This window comes from Protopterus annectens, chromosome 14.part0 (genome assembly GCF_019279795.1).
Source record: "Protopterus annectens isolate FY-2018-M chromosome 14.part0, PAN1.0, whole genome shotgun sequence".
Taxonomy (NCBI): domain Eukaryota; kingdom Metazoa; phylum Chordata; order Ceratodontiformes; family Protopteridae; genus Protopterus; species Protopterus annectens.
In genome coordinates this window covers 1,118,124,440-1,118,143,441 of record NC_056748.1, presented here as the reverse complement: position 1 = coordinate 1,118,143,441, position 19,002 = coordinate 1,118,124,440, and the positions used below count along the sequence as shown (strand labels likewise).

Sequence of the window (19,002 nt, the reverse complement as noted above, 5' to 3'; positions counted from 1 at the left end):
TGAATATAAACCCATAAAGTAGGCTCATGTATATGACCTCTAAAATTGAGCTATAGCAGCAGAAAACAGTATGCATTTAGCAAGCATCAGCTCTAATGTTGTAAATGTAAACCACCTTGGCACCCAGTGAAAAAATATAAAAGTACATAACCAAAGATTCCAGTTTGTTCTGCTGCAGTCGTGGCTGACCAAATCAGCTTTGGTACTAACCAATAAGTGAATTGCATTCAAGGAAGGTACTGACATTCCACATGAATATGTTAATGACAGAGTGCATGATAAAGTAATTAGAGCACAATATATGGGTTAATAAAAGCATAGTTTCAAATTTTATTGGGATAAAACAGCAGAGTCCAATTCTAAGTAGTTTAGTCATATTTCCCAAGCCATTACATTGCAGCACTGAAATATCTTGAGGCTTACTGTTCCGCCATTTTGCATTACTTTTGCTGGTTTCTTATTGCACAGAATGTGTGTGTGCGTGTGTGTGTGTGTAGGTTTACTATTGAAGCCCCAAAATGGATGTTGTCGAATGATCACATCACCAAAAAAAATATTGAAAATAAAAACATTTAACAGGCAACAATAACAAAACCAGTAATGTTGACTCATCCCATTCAACAAAGTCGACATTACCCAGCATACCTTGCCTTCCATTCACTCCCAAGTAACATTTTCTGGGGGACCCCATTCCCTGCTAACTATATATACAAACTACAAGACTGCACTACAGTGAGGAAATGGGTGTGTTTCCCAATCTGCACTGTACCACGATCTCCAGATAGAACCTTACCCTCACATAGACTGCATACTAGCATTCGCTGTTGTGGAACCGACCATTTTCAGTTCGACCTTCTCTGAACTGAAAATTAGCCTTTTGAACATTCCCAGTTCACATGAATGCCGTCCAATATTTCAATAGTAAACTACACACACATATATATATATATATATATATATATATATATATAGACATGTGTACATCAAAAGATTGAAGACCTACATACTAGAATAACAGAACATCGAGACCATAACAGCAAAACTCAGGTTCATCGAACCCTCACAATAATGAATCCCGGAACATCTAACAGTAAGAATTACCAGAAGTCTAGTCTGCACTTAAAGGAACAGTTCTCCCTTTAACTACAACTGACAGAAAATCTGCACCCCCCTCTAAATTTTATATATATATATATATATATATATATATATATATATATATATATACATATATAGACATATATACATACCAACTCAGAGATCACACTACAGTTAGAAAAGGGTACATTTCCTGATCCTCATGTAATTAAAGGGAGAACTGTTCCTTTAAGTGCAGACCAGATTTCTGGAAATGTTTATCATTTGATGTTCTGGGTTTCATAATTGTGAGGGTTCGATGAACCAGAGTTTCACAGTTATGGTCTCGATGTTTTGTTATTTGAGTATTTGAGTTTTCGATCTTTTCAAGTAGACACACACACACACACACACACCCCAGTTACAGTTGCACCATAAAAGGATTTGAACTGTGACCAAGCTCTGCATTCATGTACTTCCATAGGCCTTTAAACTGGAAAAAATTACAAACTTAGTTTAAATTTTATGATTGTGCAGACCTACAGCATACTGAACTATGACTGTACATACTGACGCTATTCCTTCACATGTCCAGTCCATTAAGTGGGCTATACAACTTAGAACAGCCATACTTCTATTCAGTTTTGCTTGAATTTCTGTCTAATCTACAGTTGTTACTTTTTATTTCTTAATCTCATGGCCCAGGGTCTTCTATCCCTCATTCATTACATTCCTAAAATATCATCCGTCCTGTAACATTGCCCCTGCTTGAAAGGAATGAATTTCATTCAAACTGTTAGCTGCCATTCTGTGCAGTATCATACACTGTTACCCATAACAACTTCACATCTTTGTAAAAAGAAATCATATTCCCTAATCTTCACTCTATGTACTTGATTCAGAAACATGCAGGGTTGTTATAGCATCAGCCATGCCACATCTGACATCCAAAAAGTAAATGCTCATTGCCCTTAAGATTGTCTTTGTGAAACCTGAAACAGGAAGTGTTGTATTGTTTTGGTACCCCTTGATGCACACTAACTTGAACTCATTGAAGCCTGGTCTTCAGAGAAGCCACAAATTTATAGTCTCACCAGTAACCAGAGCAGAGTGTGTGGGTCTTGTTTATGTATTTACTCTTCTTATATTGAAAAAATTCCCAGTGTTAGATGGTGTCCCACTATAGTTACCATTTCCATTTGTAGGCTGTCTTGATAGTTCAAGGACTTTTGTTAAATTCTTAGTAATACCTAACTGTAGGGGTTATATCTCTTGAATTCAATGTTAACATATACTTCACTCCATCACCTCACTGCACACATCTACGTAATCTAACCAAGCATTTTGGCCTTTATCATAAACCTCTCTGCATTTCCTGACTGTATTATTGAAGTCCCCTACTATCCACTGTTAACAAGTCAACAAGCAGATTATATGAGGACCATACAAGATGTGTTACTGGCATCTTACTAAAAGCTAGCCTGTGATATCCAGAAGATAGCAAGATTTAAGGTCTAATAAGAAGGGGATCATTTTTGTTTGAGTGAAACATTTGAAAATACTGTACAGCATGTTGCGTTTCAACCGGTTTGAACTTGTGCGTAATCCATGGCTGAAGTTTTAAACATGGAGGTGTTCAGAAGCCATTTTACTATTGCTTCATAAATAATACTGCAGTGGTACAATTGGTTATTCTCAGTGATGTCAGCAGCTGATTTGTATGGTGGCACAGGAAGTTAAATGAATATGAACTGCCATTTAAACTGTATAGGCAACTACTTAACATGCAGCTTCCTGCTGAAGGCTAGGCATAAAAAGTTCTGAAGATAAGGTTTGGGTAAGCTTTAAAAAAATGCTCAGCTTTAATTTACAGTTTATACCCCATCATTCAGTAGTTGCACGGCCCTGTGGTAAATCATATCAAAGTAGTAATATTCCCTCTGTTTAAATATAGCCTTGAACATGTTTTGTGTCCACTAAAAGCTAGCTGCTCAAGTTGTTCCTTGGCAATGTTTTACTTGAATTCCTCATATTGTACATTCTATACATCTTGTCATAGCTACATAAATCAATCTTACAAACATGAGGACATAAAACCAGTGCCAAGTAGTACAGAGACAAAAAAGATGGTGAAAACAGATATATATATTTTTTTATAAAAATGCAAAGATCAAGTAACGTTTCTAATTTTCTAGTTACAAATTTACTTCTAAGTGGCCTACAGTACAGGACTACAAGAGTCAAAAAGAGAAGTGCAGACTCATTCAAAAAGTAATAGGAACAACCAAGGGTGAAGGCTAAATATGCTGAATTGGTTCATATCCCTTCAAAGACTCTACCATAGCTCGGATAATGTGTTTTGCGTCAGAGTCATTTAATCTACATTAAACTTCAAGAAATAAATGTTTTCTACAACACATACAAATCAATTTGAGAGTCATTAAATCCTCACAATAATCATGCATACTAAAACGTATCTAAATAATTTAAATCAAAATCTATAGTGGTTCAATAATGGGATATATCTTTACAGGAAGCAATTGAGGGTCTAGTTCCCATAAATCCTGGTAGTGCCTATGATATGGATGCATTATCTTAGTATAAACACCAATCTGCTCTAGTTATACAAAAACTATTTACAGATACAAATGAATTACTATGAATTTAAATCAATCAATCTCATACCTTTTCAGTTTTGCAGATTCTGCACTCAAGAACTATGGATCTATATGCTTCACTAGCTTGAATATTATAGTGCTACAATTTAAGAATTTAGACTGATGGCATGTCAAATAATATCAAGGTTTCAGTCTAGTTTCATGTAAGCAGACAAACTGAGGAGAATACATTTAAATTACTCTTATAATCAAAACTGTAGTTATTAATGCTGTTAGAATGAATTATGAATCAGCTTATACCTGCAGTAAATGGGCTAATCTACCCTCCTATTAATATTTTAACTGGCACTCAATGTGGATGTTCCCTTTCTCTATTTTTATTCTGTCCATTGAACCTGTCTTTTACTACATTTCCAAGATCTCAAACATGGGTGTGTGCTATGGTGGAAAAATTATTAATATTAGATCCTTTGCAGGTGACTATTTGCTTAATTTTAGTAAACCCAAATAAATTACACTGAAAGTGTTAAATATAGAAACTGAATATAGAGAAGTTATTACCAGTTGAACACAGATACTGAAGAATTTTACTTCTACAGTTATCAACATCTCCAAGTACAATGAGATAGACCCTAAAATGAATGTTTAACTTGGAGCAGCTATATCATCTCATTGCAAAATATATTCTGGCACATTTTTTTGCGTACACATTTAAGCAATTCAGTTAATATAATAAAAGATGATTTATTCCTGGTCCAAATCTAATGTTTTCCACAGCTGTTTTATTACACAATCTTTAGGAACTTTCTGGAATTGCTTAGGAAATTTAATAAACTTATAAATAACTGCATCTTGGATGACAAAATTCCTCATAATTTGAATAAACTTTGGGACTCAAAATTAATATGACAAATTCCCAAATCTTGATTTTTTTCCTCTTTCTCAGAAAGAGTAAGTTTTTATATTTATCAGTTCATCATGAACCTAATCCCCAAAATATTCCTTTATTCAAAGTGTGAGGCAATAAATTATAATGGTAAATATTTCAAAGAGCTATGCCTTTTCTCAATAAGAAGAATAAGAAACTAATACAGTTACCAACATATTTAAACTCCTTATTTAAGGCTTTCCTTCCATGCTGCAAAAATATGAGGTTTTAAAGAATTTCTGTTTTGGAAATCTTTTTTAGCTAATCCCCAAATTAAAATAAATGATAAACATTACACATTGAACAATTTCCTGTGTTTTATTAACCACAGCAAATAATTGTGATTTGACATATTCTTGGTGGAAATATCTCATGAAAATAACTACTTTGAATCAGTTCTATATATATATATATATATATATATATATATATATATATATATATATATATATTTATATAATACATTCCAACCTCTAATCTGACATCTATATGCCTAACTATTGGAGATCTCTTAAAAGACATAAGTACCTCTTATGAATGGAAGAGGATATGGAATAATGCCTGTAAAATATTATTTTCTGATATCAGCAATGTGTATTTCTCAGTAATGGGCATTTATATCCCCATTTTATGGGTGCAGTTGATAAACTGCATAATCTGTGATGATTGCTCCGTACACAGTTATATATTTCTGGCCTGCCAATCTAATAAAAATATTTAAAATCTTCTATCTGGCTTTAACAAATATCACCACCAAATATGTAATTGCAAATGTATATATTTTCCATAGGTACACCTAAAAGACAATATCATTGGAAGGTTACTGTCTGCTTTCTTTATGATTTTCCTGGGTGAAACATTTTATACAAATGAAATAGCTAACAAGAGTTATAATCTCAGTCACATTAAGGAATTTTTATTATAGTGCTGTGGAGATTCACTATTAAATGTAATATTTGCTTAAAATAAACAAGTTTGAGACATGTCTGCTGTTTATAATGAATACATCTCTATAGTGCAATAATGTATTTAACATTTTATTAAGAGCTTTGATGTCTGAAACACCTTACACTTAAAACACTTTACACCAGATGCATGTTTTACTTGTCAACAGAAATAGAGACACTGCCTTATGAAGATTATCTTCATAACCTTGAAATTATCTGCACTTTATAATCAATTTAGAAAGTTGCAGATCAATCTGATGACAATTTTTTTTCACACTGTTGATAACATGCATCTTTTGCTAAACTGAATTATTAAAAATATAAATTGTTGCTTAATTGTAGACCTTCACTTATTGTTCACGTAGAATCAATGTTGCTTAATATTCATGCACACTGTGCCTAATTACATGGAATATGTTCTGTTCTATTATAAATGCAAATTTCATAACATAGGAGTATTAAAACAATCAATAAAACTAACAACAAATGCAAAACAAGTGAACTGAGAATATGAGACTGACAGTATACAAGATACAAATATCACATCTGAATAGTAAAATGCATAATGGGAACATATCTCTAAAGACATTAATATTTTTTCATTGAATGTATTGAGTTTCAAAAACCAATCATCATAGAAAAAACAAGCAGATAAGAGAAATACTTGCCACATTGAACATCAAGAACTTCGTAAACTAAACTATTTACACAGCTCTGTTAGTAACACATTGAACAAAGTACATCTTCACTGCTATAACTGATAGTGATAATAACAAAGTCCTTTTCTATTCCAAAGGTGTCTACCATAAGGGATACAGGTCTTTAAAAACACATTAAAGACATCACAGTCTCATCAGAATCTACTTATACTGGTAAGAGAGACCTGCACTGAATACGGAAAGCTTTTTGCCAGAGATGTTTTTATAAGACTAGACAGTGTCTAGCCTGCTTTCGCCATGTTTTGGTCGATTCTTAGGCACTATCCCCAGCAACAAGAACTTCCGGCCCCAATTTTCCTGCATAGAAAAAAATCCAGTCAGAACTCTGCTAAGGCTGGACCATCTCTTCTTTGCCACTGGACACTTCCAAAACATGTCAGTAAGCCTGCTCTATTGCTTCCACATCTCAAAGATGTATAGGAATAAAATGCACATTATAATGAATAATCTTTAATTTTGACTAGCTGTTGTACAATGTACTAGACTTCATTTCACTCGTCCTTAACTTGCTGCACGTCTTGACCCTCTGTCTGTACTTACTGAATCACTGTCTGAATTGCTATTCTCTCAACTTGCAGTGTAATGATTTTTGAGCTCACCCTTCAATTCTTTATAGTAGCTCACTTCTGCCATGGTGCGACTTTCTTTTGAGTATTGAAGGCAATACTTACAGGGTCAAACTGCTCAAATGCAAACCAGTCCCTCTTTGTTCTGTCATATTCCCTAGAAAATATATCAAACACTTCAAAAGATTTTTCTAAGTGTCAAACATTTGGATTATTTTGTATTACTATACTTTCTCCATGAAGTTTACAATTTATCTATAATAGTTTTATATACGTCTGGGTGATCGCATTTGCCACCTGTAGGCCAGAGGCCAAAACATAACCCTCCTGCTCTTTTGAGAATTTAATTCCATGCAAAAGCCATTCCTGTATTATCTTTTTCCTTCCTCTCCGAGACTTCTTTGTATGGAAGATGGGAACTTCCATAGAGTTTAGCTCAATTCTATCCTTAGCTAAATTATTTATTAAAGCCGATAGGCTAATGCAGATCTGTGGATATCTGGAAGCTCCCATCCTCCATACCCGAGAGAGACGTGTATGCTTACTTCAGAGAATCTCCTACTTGAAATTTCTAATACAACTTCAAGCTTCAAGGACTGCAACTGATAATTTCAGATGAAACCGAGGAAACTGTAGATTTTGTACCATAAACAATACATGTGGCAGTACCATTACCCTAATAACCTTGATGATCTGTGACAGTCTGAAAGGTTGCAATCATTTTTTCACCAAATCCATCTTGAACCTTTCAACCAGAAGGGCAAATTCTTATTGTTTCAATTCACCCGCTAATAGTCCTAGACTTTTTTTTATTTTTTTTCTTGTGATCCCAAGATCCATCTTTTGTTTCCCAACCCTAAGTGCAACCAAATTTGCAGGTATTGCACGGAAGCACAGAAGACACTCCGAACTCTTTGAATATAGCTAATTTCCATTCCATATGTCCTATTACTACTAATCAAAAAATAATCGCCCATAAATAAATAAAAGGCATGTTGAGAACTTGTATACGTTTTCCTTATCACTAAGAAACTTTTACCCTACAACGCAACTCCATAACCAATACAAATAATATTGGAAACAGTGAGAAACTTTCTCTTGTCCCCTGCTGACAATGTTGCCCTGTTCTAGTAATCCCCCCATTTATCCAAACTCTAAACGTAAGCATTGTGCATAACTACTCTAGCCACTTAAGGTACACTTGTCCAAAATTACTTTCTTTTAATACTTCAAATTCTAATTGAGAAAATCAAGAATATCAAAATACACTGCTCCCACTGCACTGTGACCCACTCTCCACTATACTGATACAGAAAGGTTGCCAAGTTCTGCCAGTTCATGCCTACTCCCCTCTTTGTGTCTATCCATTTTAATGCATTTTATTAATCCTTTGTTGACTGGATTAGTCCCACTTAGTTAGTAGCCTCTTTCCAGTATTTATACTACTAGGAGAAGTTTGGCCTATTCTTTTTATTTGGTGCTGTGGGATCCTTTAAAATCACCTCAGCTACCACCAACTCAAGCAGATGGGATGTTAGTTTAACATCTCATTATGACAATAGGGAGTACCATCTCTACAATATTAACTAGCTCTTTTGCCAGAATTTTAACATCAACATTTATCAATTAAACTGGTCTAAAATTATTGATTCATGGGCAAGCTTCAAAGGTTTTTGGTAATACCAGTATAATCTCTTCACTGACTTGTGTTTAACTCATGCCATTTAACAGTACTCTATTTCCATTTACAGAATTCTGCAGGGAATCTATCTACCCGTGTTGCCTTATATGATAAATAATTAAAAGCACAGATGCTGCACGTGGCCGAAGAAAAGCTTACCAGATAAGACACCACATAATATTCAAATGCCACATTTGCAAATGTGCAGGAAAGTTACACATTTTCAGCCAAAAAAGACATGCAGCTTCAAGCATTCAAGTGTTTAAGCCATAAAAACAACGAAACTTTCGAACAACCACAAAAAAGAAAAAAGAAAGGTACCAACAGCAGACCAGGCTAATGTTGAAACAAAAATGCTTTACTTGCTAGCACCATCTTTAAAAACACTATTAGAACGTCCAACCAAACAATACAAACCTAATAAAGGCATGTATAAATGTGGACACTGTAATTACTGTAAACATATTCAAACAGGATCCACATTTTATGTAAGAGGGGTTAAATATTTTATTAATGACAAATATAACTGTCAGAGTGAAGGAGTGGTTTATTTTGCTGTTTGTCAAATCTGTTGCGCGTTCTACTTTGGGAAAACTGAACGCCAGCTCAAACAACGCATCTATGAGCATTTATACGCTATCTCCAAAAACACAATTACAAATGCTCTTGCCAAGCACATTATGGAAAATAAAAATCATAATTTTTTGTTTACTGTTGTTTAAAAAATAAACAAGAACCCAAGAGGGGGCCCTTGGCATTTGATGCTAGAAGAACAAGAGTTGCTCTGGCAGCTCAAAACTAATGCTTATGTATTTCCAGGTCTTAATGAGACTTGTTCTATAAAATGCCTTTTAAAACTGAAAGCTCTTATGAGATAGGTGTTTATTAATTAGGTTGTTCCAAATGTTTTAATAATCTGAATGATTATTGTTCATTGTTTCAACATAAATAAGAAAAATAGGATAATATACATAAAATGCTTTATTGTATGGATATATAGTATTTATATATTTTAATATAACATTTTCTAATCTGTTTTTAAATTTAGGTAATATACTATTAATTGTTTAATTGGTAATTTTGATTAATTGTTTGATTATTTAGTGATGTATAAATACTTGACGTTAAATGCTTGTTAACTTGTCTGAAGAAGTGTGGAGATTCTTCTGCATGAAAGCGCTAGCAAGTAAAGCATTTTTGTTTCAACATTAGCCTGGTCTGCAGTTGGTACCTTTCTTATTCAAGTGTTTAAGCTCAGAAGTACCCTACAGGAAGAGTGAAACAACAAACACGCACTATACAAGAATAAGAACATTGTTAATGACAAGGAAATAAATATGCAAATTACGAGAAACTGCAGTTCAAAATGCTGTCTCCAAAGCATAGATATATAGAGCTGTTTGTATGACCAAAATGCCCTGGATTTGATTGGCCAAGGAACTAGTGCGGCTACCTGTGAAGGAAGAGGAATGATAAGGCAAGTTTACTTATCTCTGTATGCAGAGAAATGCAAGGCATGCCATAGAGAAAACTGTTCTGTAGGACTGAGGGCAGGAAAGCGGAGGGACTGTGTCACTTAGTGAAAAAGGTAATAGCGTTGTGATACATTCATTGCATGTCACATGCAGGGGGTTGCCAAGGGAACATGACAAAATCCTCTAGTGCCTACCTGGATGATGGCTTCCTACAGTAATGTGAAGACTTTTTTTTTTTTTTGACTTGTGTTGATGGCTGGAGGGCATGATTAGCTACTGTACTGGCTTTCTACAGTTTTCAGAAGTGTGTTATTGTTCTTCAAGAAACCATATTCATAACACTGACGATTTAGAATTATGTCTGAAGAAATACATCACTATCAATCTAGAAATGACATTTCACTTGAGCATAACTTCTGCCAGTGAAAGACTTTTGCCTAGAAGTGTGCATAATATTGAAAATGTCAGTTTTGATGTACATTGATTATATCTCATTCATACTTTTAGAAAATGTGTCAAAAACAGTAGAATATCAGTCTGTATATATCTGCATCCTGAAGCTGCTGAGAAAAAAAGTTTGAAATCTATTTTCAATGCAACTGTTTTAAAGTTTTGATAATAAGTTTATTGCAAACAAAATGCTACCTTTATGAAAAAATGGAGTGGTAACTCAAACCACAAAAAATATACGGTCAGTCTTGTTCTGATAATTAAGCACACAACAATGCTGTGGTGGGGTGGAGTTGTGTCGGATACTTCAAAAAAATATATTAGTCAACTGCCAAGCTTCTTTCTAAACACAAGTGTTATTAGAAAGCATACTTCAGTAGTCTTCTGTAAGTCTGCATTTCCCATAAAAGAACACTAAAGTGGCGTGACAGATAAGTCTCAGGGATATGAGTAATTGACTGGTGTGGAAATCTAAGATGTGCAAAGCATACAAAATACCCTCTGAAATATTTATGCCAGCACTAAATATCAAATTTCCCAGTGATGTTCTACTACAGAGAGCTATGAAGAAAGAATTAAGATGACTATTTTTGAAAAAGGCATCAGCATTCATTTACAGTCAGACTTTTTCAATTGTCTTCAGAGTAGCATAGTTCTGTGACAGGCTATGTTAAACACACAGTGCTCTTTTAATTTAAGTAATGCCTTATAAGTTTTATTTCATGCCCTCAAAATGTGTACTGCTGATGTCATGTCCTTACCATACTTTATGCACCTTTCTCCAATATAAAAGTTACATCCTCTCTAAAGTGACTAAATGAATAGAGATGACAATCTGCTACTTTAATTATGACCTTACTTGCAATTACACACTTTTTTCCCTTCATGAATGACAAAGCCATTTACGTTCTTCTCTCCAATCTTTGGAAATCTTCTTAATGACAAAAAATGAAATTCATGTGCCACATGCCCTGAACTAAATAAGTCAAAAGTGTGACAATAATATGCAGTCTTAACATGGTTTACTCATCAGCTCTGGTAATGGCTGCAGTGAAATGCATAACTTGAGATGAATAGCAGCTGACCAAATCAAACATAGATTGCCAAGCCTGCTATAGAGTGCCAGCCTAGCTTGACATAACATTTAAATGTTATGCCACGCCTCCCATACATTGCCAGCCTATCATGCCTTCACATTTAATTATACCACACCTATCAGTGCCATCACGTTACAATATTATAGCACACCTTCCATTTTTAAAATGCAACATCAAGTGATTGTTAGTATTAGTGTTTCAAATCCAATTCCTTCTAGAATTCAGGGGAAATTTTTCTCCTTCTGTGTTGTACAATTTCACTGTTCTCCCTGATGAAATAACTTTCTAATACCTGGATGGAGTGGCTTTATAAATAACAGCTTTGGAATGATCACTTTACCACGTCATTTGAGTGTCAGAGGAAACACTTATCCAGCCCAGTACAGATCACTCACCTCTGATCAGATGCATTTATTGATTCTGTCGTTCACAGGCTTTTGCAATGTCTGTAAATATATTCCTGTTTAGCTTATTCTGCCTTGAGGTACTTCTAACCAGGTTAAAACTATATATGAGGTAAAATGACCTCACAATTCCTTAGGGCATGGCTTTAGTAATTCACACATGCTGTGAGATGGAACTGCATTCAGATCTTATACAACTGTGTCATGTTTTGATGGAATTACCTTCTGCGGATCTCTTCTCTACAGCTACCTGGCCATCAGCTCCTGGTATGGTCAGCAATGGAAGCTGAAGCTGTGTGATTCAAAGTCTGTATCACATTAGGAGCTGAGTCTATCGATACTTTAGTGCCAAAGTTTTCACTCGAAGTGGAAAGTGCTTGCTATATATCTGGTGCCTTTATGAGTAGATGTTTTACTGTCTGGGTATGGGCACAGAAAACCAGGGTCCATTGTCAGAAAAGAGGATCTCTGGGCTGCTATACCTAGTAAACTCTGATATTAGAGGTAACAGCATATTTTCCTGTCATCTCAGTATTCGTTTTGCAGTTCTCACAAAATTGGAAAAATTTCCACTGCTGATAAACATTTATTTTTGGCTGGATGAACAAGTCGCACCTGCTTCCTAACAAAGCCTCTCTAGTGGTTTACTGTGAATTAATGCCTCAATGTGTCTGGCTTGATTATTTGATACATTTTCAAAAATTAAGTTCAAGCTCATTCAACTGCCCTCATAACCCTGGCCACTGAAGTGCTAAAGTATTTCTACAGCATATGGTCTGCATCTCAACACCCTGATAACCAGTTTTTTGTTAAAAAAAAAAAAAAAAACAGAAAAAGCTTACAAATATCTAGAAACTAATTCTATGAACAGAAACAAAGAAAAACAACTGACACTGGACCACGTCATAAGTAAATTTGTTAGAGAAATGCAATAAATAGCTCTATATACTTTTAAAATCTAAACAAATATTAGGTTCCAGATAAATAGGTCTTTCAGGACAAACAGTTTAGCTTAGAACTGGTAATCGTTAAATAGCAATGAAAACCAGCTTACATAATGAAGCCTCAGATATACAATTTATAGTCTCTCTCAATACCTTAAAGGTATTTCTTGGGGAAAAAAATCTTATTTTTGCATACATACTAAACTATCTCCAATAAAAATACATTATTTTTTTGTAAAACAAATATCTCATCTACAAACATTAAAATATAGTGGAAAAATAAGAGTTTATTGCAGCATCCATCAGATCTTTCACTAATTTGCTCCATCTCTCATCTAGGGATTCTGGTGCATACGACGGCATGTCTATTGCCATCAAAGTCTTGCCTTGAGCATAATAAACTGGGTAAGCATATCTCAAAGTTGAAATGAAATCTCTGGATCTTAAGAGAGAGAGACCTCATCCTGAACTCAGATAGTAACAAGCTTACCAGAGATTTGTTGTCTGTCTCTCTTCAGATGTACCAGTCATGAACCCTTCACATCCCCAAGTTAGGTCCAAGGCCTTTTTCTGTATCTGTGTAGAATTCTGCTCTATCCCAGACAATGAATTGGATTGTATGCAGTAGAGGCTATTAATTTTTTCTCATCTTTCTGAAGGAAAGGATGCCTTTAGTTTGCACAAGGATGCCTCAATAAAGTTTCACTTCTTTGCTTGGGTCATAACATGTAACCACAGGAGTGGTAGAAAGCTTATGTTGTAAGTCATTGAATGCTTTCTGCTGGGCACCAGTCCAGCCCCATTGATTCTTCTTAGACAACTCCTCTCTCATTGGTGTCACATTTTGTGCAGAACACAGGATAAACTTCATCTGGTTCACTATCAGAGAGAGAATTTTATTTTAATAATAGTTGACAACTATCTCATCTTCTGGACAGCAGTGGCCCTCTCTGGGTCATACCTCACCATCTTGGCTGACAAAATCATCATCATCCACCCCGTTTTTCCACAATGGGGTCAGGGTATTGTGTTAACTGTTGCCAACACTCTCGATTCAGTGTCACATTCCTGCCTTCTTCAGCACTTATGCTTGACTGTCGCAGATCTTTCAAACAATCCTTCCATCTCTTTTGCTGGACGTCCTCATTTCCTCTTAACTTCTTCCTGTTTTTGCCAAATTTTCCTCACCAGATTGTCTTCTGCTTTTCTACACATGTGCCCAAACCACCATAATCTGTTCTCTTTGATCTTTTCTGCAATTGAAGCTACTTTGGTTTCTGCTCATCTGTCATCATTTTTTCGTCTGTCCCACAGTGTGCATCGTACCTCCCTTTTCAGGCACTTCATTTCCATCACCTGTAGCTTCTTCAGCTGTTCTGCCTTTACTGCCCAGGTTTCTGTACTGTATAGTAGTACTGGTGGCAGCACCGTCTTCTACACCTTACTTTTCAGCTTCTTTGCCATTCTTCTGTAATAGACTACACATGACACATTATGCCATTTGACTGCAGCCCCTCTGATTCTAGCTTTGACCTCTTCATTCAGACTTTCCTTCTCCTCAATCACCCTTCCCAGATACTTGAAGCCGTTTACCTGTTCCATTATCTTCCTGTCTATCTCTAGTCTCAGCTTCTTCTGATTTCCCCAATTTGTTGCCATTACCACCTTATCTGTGCTTAGTTTGATCCCATGTGCTTTCAGATTTGCATTCCATTCTCCTATCCTTTGCTGAAGTTCTAGCTCAGAGTCTGCCTCATCATCTGCATACAGCAACTTTGTTGATCTATCCCCTGTGACCATTTTGCTAATGTAGTCTATTCACCAGTATGAACCGTAGTGGACGTGCAGCTAAACTTTGGTGTATACTCACTTACCCTCTTTCAGACTGAACACTGATCGTACTTGAGTCAGTGTGTCCTTGTACATAGCCTGCACTAATTCTACGGATGTTTCTTGGACTTCAGCCCACTGCAGTACTGCCCAGAACAGCTTTCTTGGAATCTTGTCATATGCTTTCACCAAATCTAGGAAAGTCCAGTTGGACTTTCTCATTTCTAGCTTCTCAAGTATCTGTCTCATTGCAGGCATCGGGTTACTTGTGCTGCATCCTGATCTGAATCCGAATCGCTCATCGCCCATCTTACATTCTACTACTATGCGTATCCATTTATCAGTCACTCTCTCCAGAACTTTCATGCAATGTCATAGCAGTCTGATGCCTCTGTACTGCCCACAGTTGTGGATGGCCCATTTGACCTTGTACACTGGCACAAATATGTTTATTCTCCAGTCATCTGGGATACATCTTTCTCTCCACACTATTAGTACCCTCAGGAGCCACTTCTCCCCTATCTCACCCAGCAACTTTATAATATCTGCTGTGACCTCATCTGAGCCTGCTGCTTTCCCTGACTTCATTTTCCTAAGTGCTGTTCTTACTTCTTCTAGGGTGGGCTCCTCTTCTCTCATCGTAGGCTGTTTCTGGGGCAGTACAGCTTCTGTGGGGTTTTCTTCATTCAGAAGCTGCTGGAAATACTCCTTCCATCTTCCTTTGATGTCCTGTGGACTGGTGAGCAGGTTGTTGCTGGCATCTCTTATGAAGGGTATCTGACTGTCTTTGCCTTGCAACCTGATAATAGTTTCTTTGTGCCCCTTACTGAGTCATTTTCCACAAGTTGGTGGAATGCCTCTGATGCCCTATTTTTTGCTATTGCAACTTCTTTCTTAGCTTGTTATCCAACCAGTAGTCCTTCCTAGCCTGGCCAGTCTTTTCTGTCTCCCACGTCTTCCTGTACTCCTCCTCTGTTTTGATGACTTCCTAGAGTTCTGAATTCCACCACCAGCTTTCCTTATGTACCTTATTTCCATGTCTGGCTCAGCCATACATCCGTTCTGTAGTCCTAACATGCTGTTTTTAGGTGCTGCCATTCTTGTTCAGCTCCGCCTATTTCCTCCTCCTCTTGGGGTGCTAGTGCCATGAGTAATTCCTTGAACTGTTGTACTTTCTCTCCAGTCAACTTCCAGATCTTAAGCATGGTCTCTGTTGACCTTAGAGTCTTCTCTGACCACTGCTTGCAGCTGAGTGTGGCAACTAGTGGTTTATGCTGTTGGCCAACTGTTTCACTGGGGACGAGTTTGCAATCATGGATACCCCAGTGCCTTTTCCTTACTATGAGGAAGTCTACCAGAGTTGCATGTTGGCTATTCTTGTATGGGATCTTGTTTCTGTCTCTCTTTCTGAACCATGTGCTGGCTACTATCAAGCCATTTGCCAGACAGAAGTCTAGAATGGCTTCTTATTTATTCCTGTTGCCCCACCCATGTGAACCCAGGCAGTCCTCATATCCTGTTCTGTCTGTCCCGATATGTGGATTCAAGTAACCCATTGTCAACACCAGTTCATGTTGTCTTGCTTTATCTAGTAGTTGCTGCAACTGCTGTCTGAACGGACTCTTTTCCTCACTATCACAAGCCTGCTGTGGGGCATAGGCTGAGATTATGAATACTGCCCTATCATTTCACTGGGGTCTGACTGCCATGAGTCTGTCATTAATTCTGATGACATCCCTCACTGACTTCTGAAGTCTCTCTCCCAAAAGAATTCCTACACCATTTCTAGCCTGTCCCCATCCTGAGTCAGGGTCTGGATCCCAAGCCAAGTGGCTTTGCTGCACTGCCATTCCATATCATCTCTTGGAGACGTAGGATGTCCAGCCTCCTCTGTATCATTTCACACACTTCCAAGCTGCATCCCATCAGTGAACCTACATTAAGCGTAGCAATTCTCAGTTTATGTTTGACTAGTTGGTATGTTTTACATCCAGCTTTCACTCAACAGAGCTATCCCAGGTAACCCAAACTGGACAACTAGACACCAGCCAGACAGTAGCTTACTGAGCCAGGGCTGCTGAGCTTTATGGCAGGCACACACTAGCCAATAGGGGCACATATACCCCTCCCACCATTAGCAAGGGTCCCTGGCATAAGTCAGAGTAGGCTACATCCTCAACCCACTTATCACCGGTAACTACCCATGCCCATTTTGGCAACATTAGTCAACATAACCGAATCACCTAGAGCCATATTTTACACCGAGTGGCTATCCCTGCCACAATGCTGAGTCTGTGATTCATGTTCTCCTATCTTGAAGATACTGCTCAAGTATACTTGGAGAATACTTGGCTGACAAAATGGGAACCCAAATTGTTACCTTACTTTAATTACTTCATACTTTTTGTTCAGTGTGACACCCAATTTCTGGAATCTGTCTGGAATGGCTTAGTGGTAAAATACTTTGTGTATGGTGTGCAGGTTCCTGGGTTCGAGCCTTGCAGAGGCTGTTTATTTAGGCACAGTATACTAACCTTGAAAAAGGGCATAGCAAAATTAATTTAAAATGGGTGGCGAAAGCCAAACACACACTGGCTAGGCTTATAAATGCCCTAGGGCAGATAGCCTAGTATGAACCTATGAACCTATGATGTGTGGTCAGTCCTCATGCTCTGAATGCATTTTTCCTTGGATGTCGATATCATCCATGTTTCTTGTGACAAAACATTACTGGAAATCCATCCAAAACTAATGACGTTGACTTCTGAAGTTTCATCCACAAGATGACACTGCACGACAGCCTGCTGAGCGAGCAGAGGACAAATTAAGTGCTGAAGGTTGTCCATCTTGTTCATTCCTTAGAAAGTTGAATCTTGGAGATTCTATTTTTATAAGAAGCATTTTGACTACCTACACACTCTGGGTAGCACAACCTGTCAGTTTCAGAGATGGAAGAATTCTTCACAAGACTTCCTTGTTTGTGATGAGGTCAACACATGGACATATATCCTTATTTAAAATCAGTAGTGCTATGCTACAGCAGTTATGTTACCTGGAATACCCATGGGATGGCAACACCTTAACTTTTCTCAGTGGAGGACTTCTTACCCATTCAATCATCATGAGCAAGAAGGATATCACAGCAGGCTTGAGTTTAGTAATGTATAGCTTCTGAAGTCATTCATATCGATAGTACATGGCTGTTTGTGTTTATATTTTTACATGTTTCACCATCTGTAACATCTAACCTGGATACTAAATTCAGGCAGAGTACGGCTAGCCAGCTCAGTAAAACAATATTTAAGTCACTGACCACAAAAACATCCTCTTCAACTAAGTTTTTATCTTTCAAAATAGCTGTCTCACAACTGCAATAGGTTGAAAAACGGAATACCACTTTTTCAAAAATTGGCTTCTGAGCTTTCTGAGTTACAAGTGAACGGTTCCCCTTCTTAATATTCCTATAAATATGATTAGTAATAACTATCATAGAACATGTACAAGTTTTAAATTTCACTGTAACATTACTAATTCAACAGGCAAAGGAGTTTCACCTAATTGCACTGTGTTAAGAAATAAACCTTCATTCTGAGCGTCCACAGCAAGCGACTCTTATGTTGACTTGTAGGCCTTGCTGTAAAGTCCCTTCTTTAGGCTTTGCAATTCTGGGTGGCACAGTTTCCTACAATGCCACAAAGCTGATATGAAGGCTACTTCTGTGTTGCTGATGCTGGTGTCTCAGCTGTGTGCATCTGCTTTCAGATTTACAAACTTTAGCTTTTTGCTTTTCTTGAAACATCAATATCAACCATTTTGTTAGCCCCCACTGTAAGATCCCTTAAGTCTAGTTGTGGTCTTATAACTGGCTCTGACACTCTGGCCAGGTTCACAGCCATTTCCAAGATCATATCCTTATTCAAATTATGTTATTTTTTCCTGACAACATGCCGCTTGTTTTTTTGTCATAAATTAGCACCCCATGGAATCAGCCATAAGCATGATGTTTAGCCACTGCCTACAAGGCAGTGATACATGAGCCACGTTTCTTTGCTTTGCTGCAGTTTCTGGTTGAAGTTCATCCTCTCCTATGTAGTACATTAATATGAGCATCTTAATGGCTTCAGTAGGCACATTCGGATTTCTTGCAAGACAGATTCCGTCAGTCCTCCCGATTCTGACTTTTCTCATTCTTAGTTGTATAAAACTAAAAGTTCAAATAAGTATACGGTCACATGACCATACAGCTATGGCAGCTGCCTCACCAGC

General features: G+C 37.0%; 1 protein-coding gene across 2 annotated transcripts in view; it reads right to left on the bottom strand.

Annotated features, from left to right (window-relative positions):
* CRTAC1 (cartilage acidic protein 1) overlaps positions 1 to 19,002 on the bottom strand; it is a 2,772,383-nt gene that overhangs the window by 1,573,110 nt on the left and 1,180,271 nt on the right. The gene's annotated exons all lie outside the window — the stretch shown is intronic.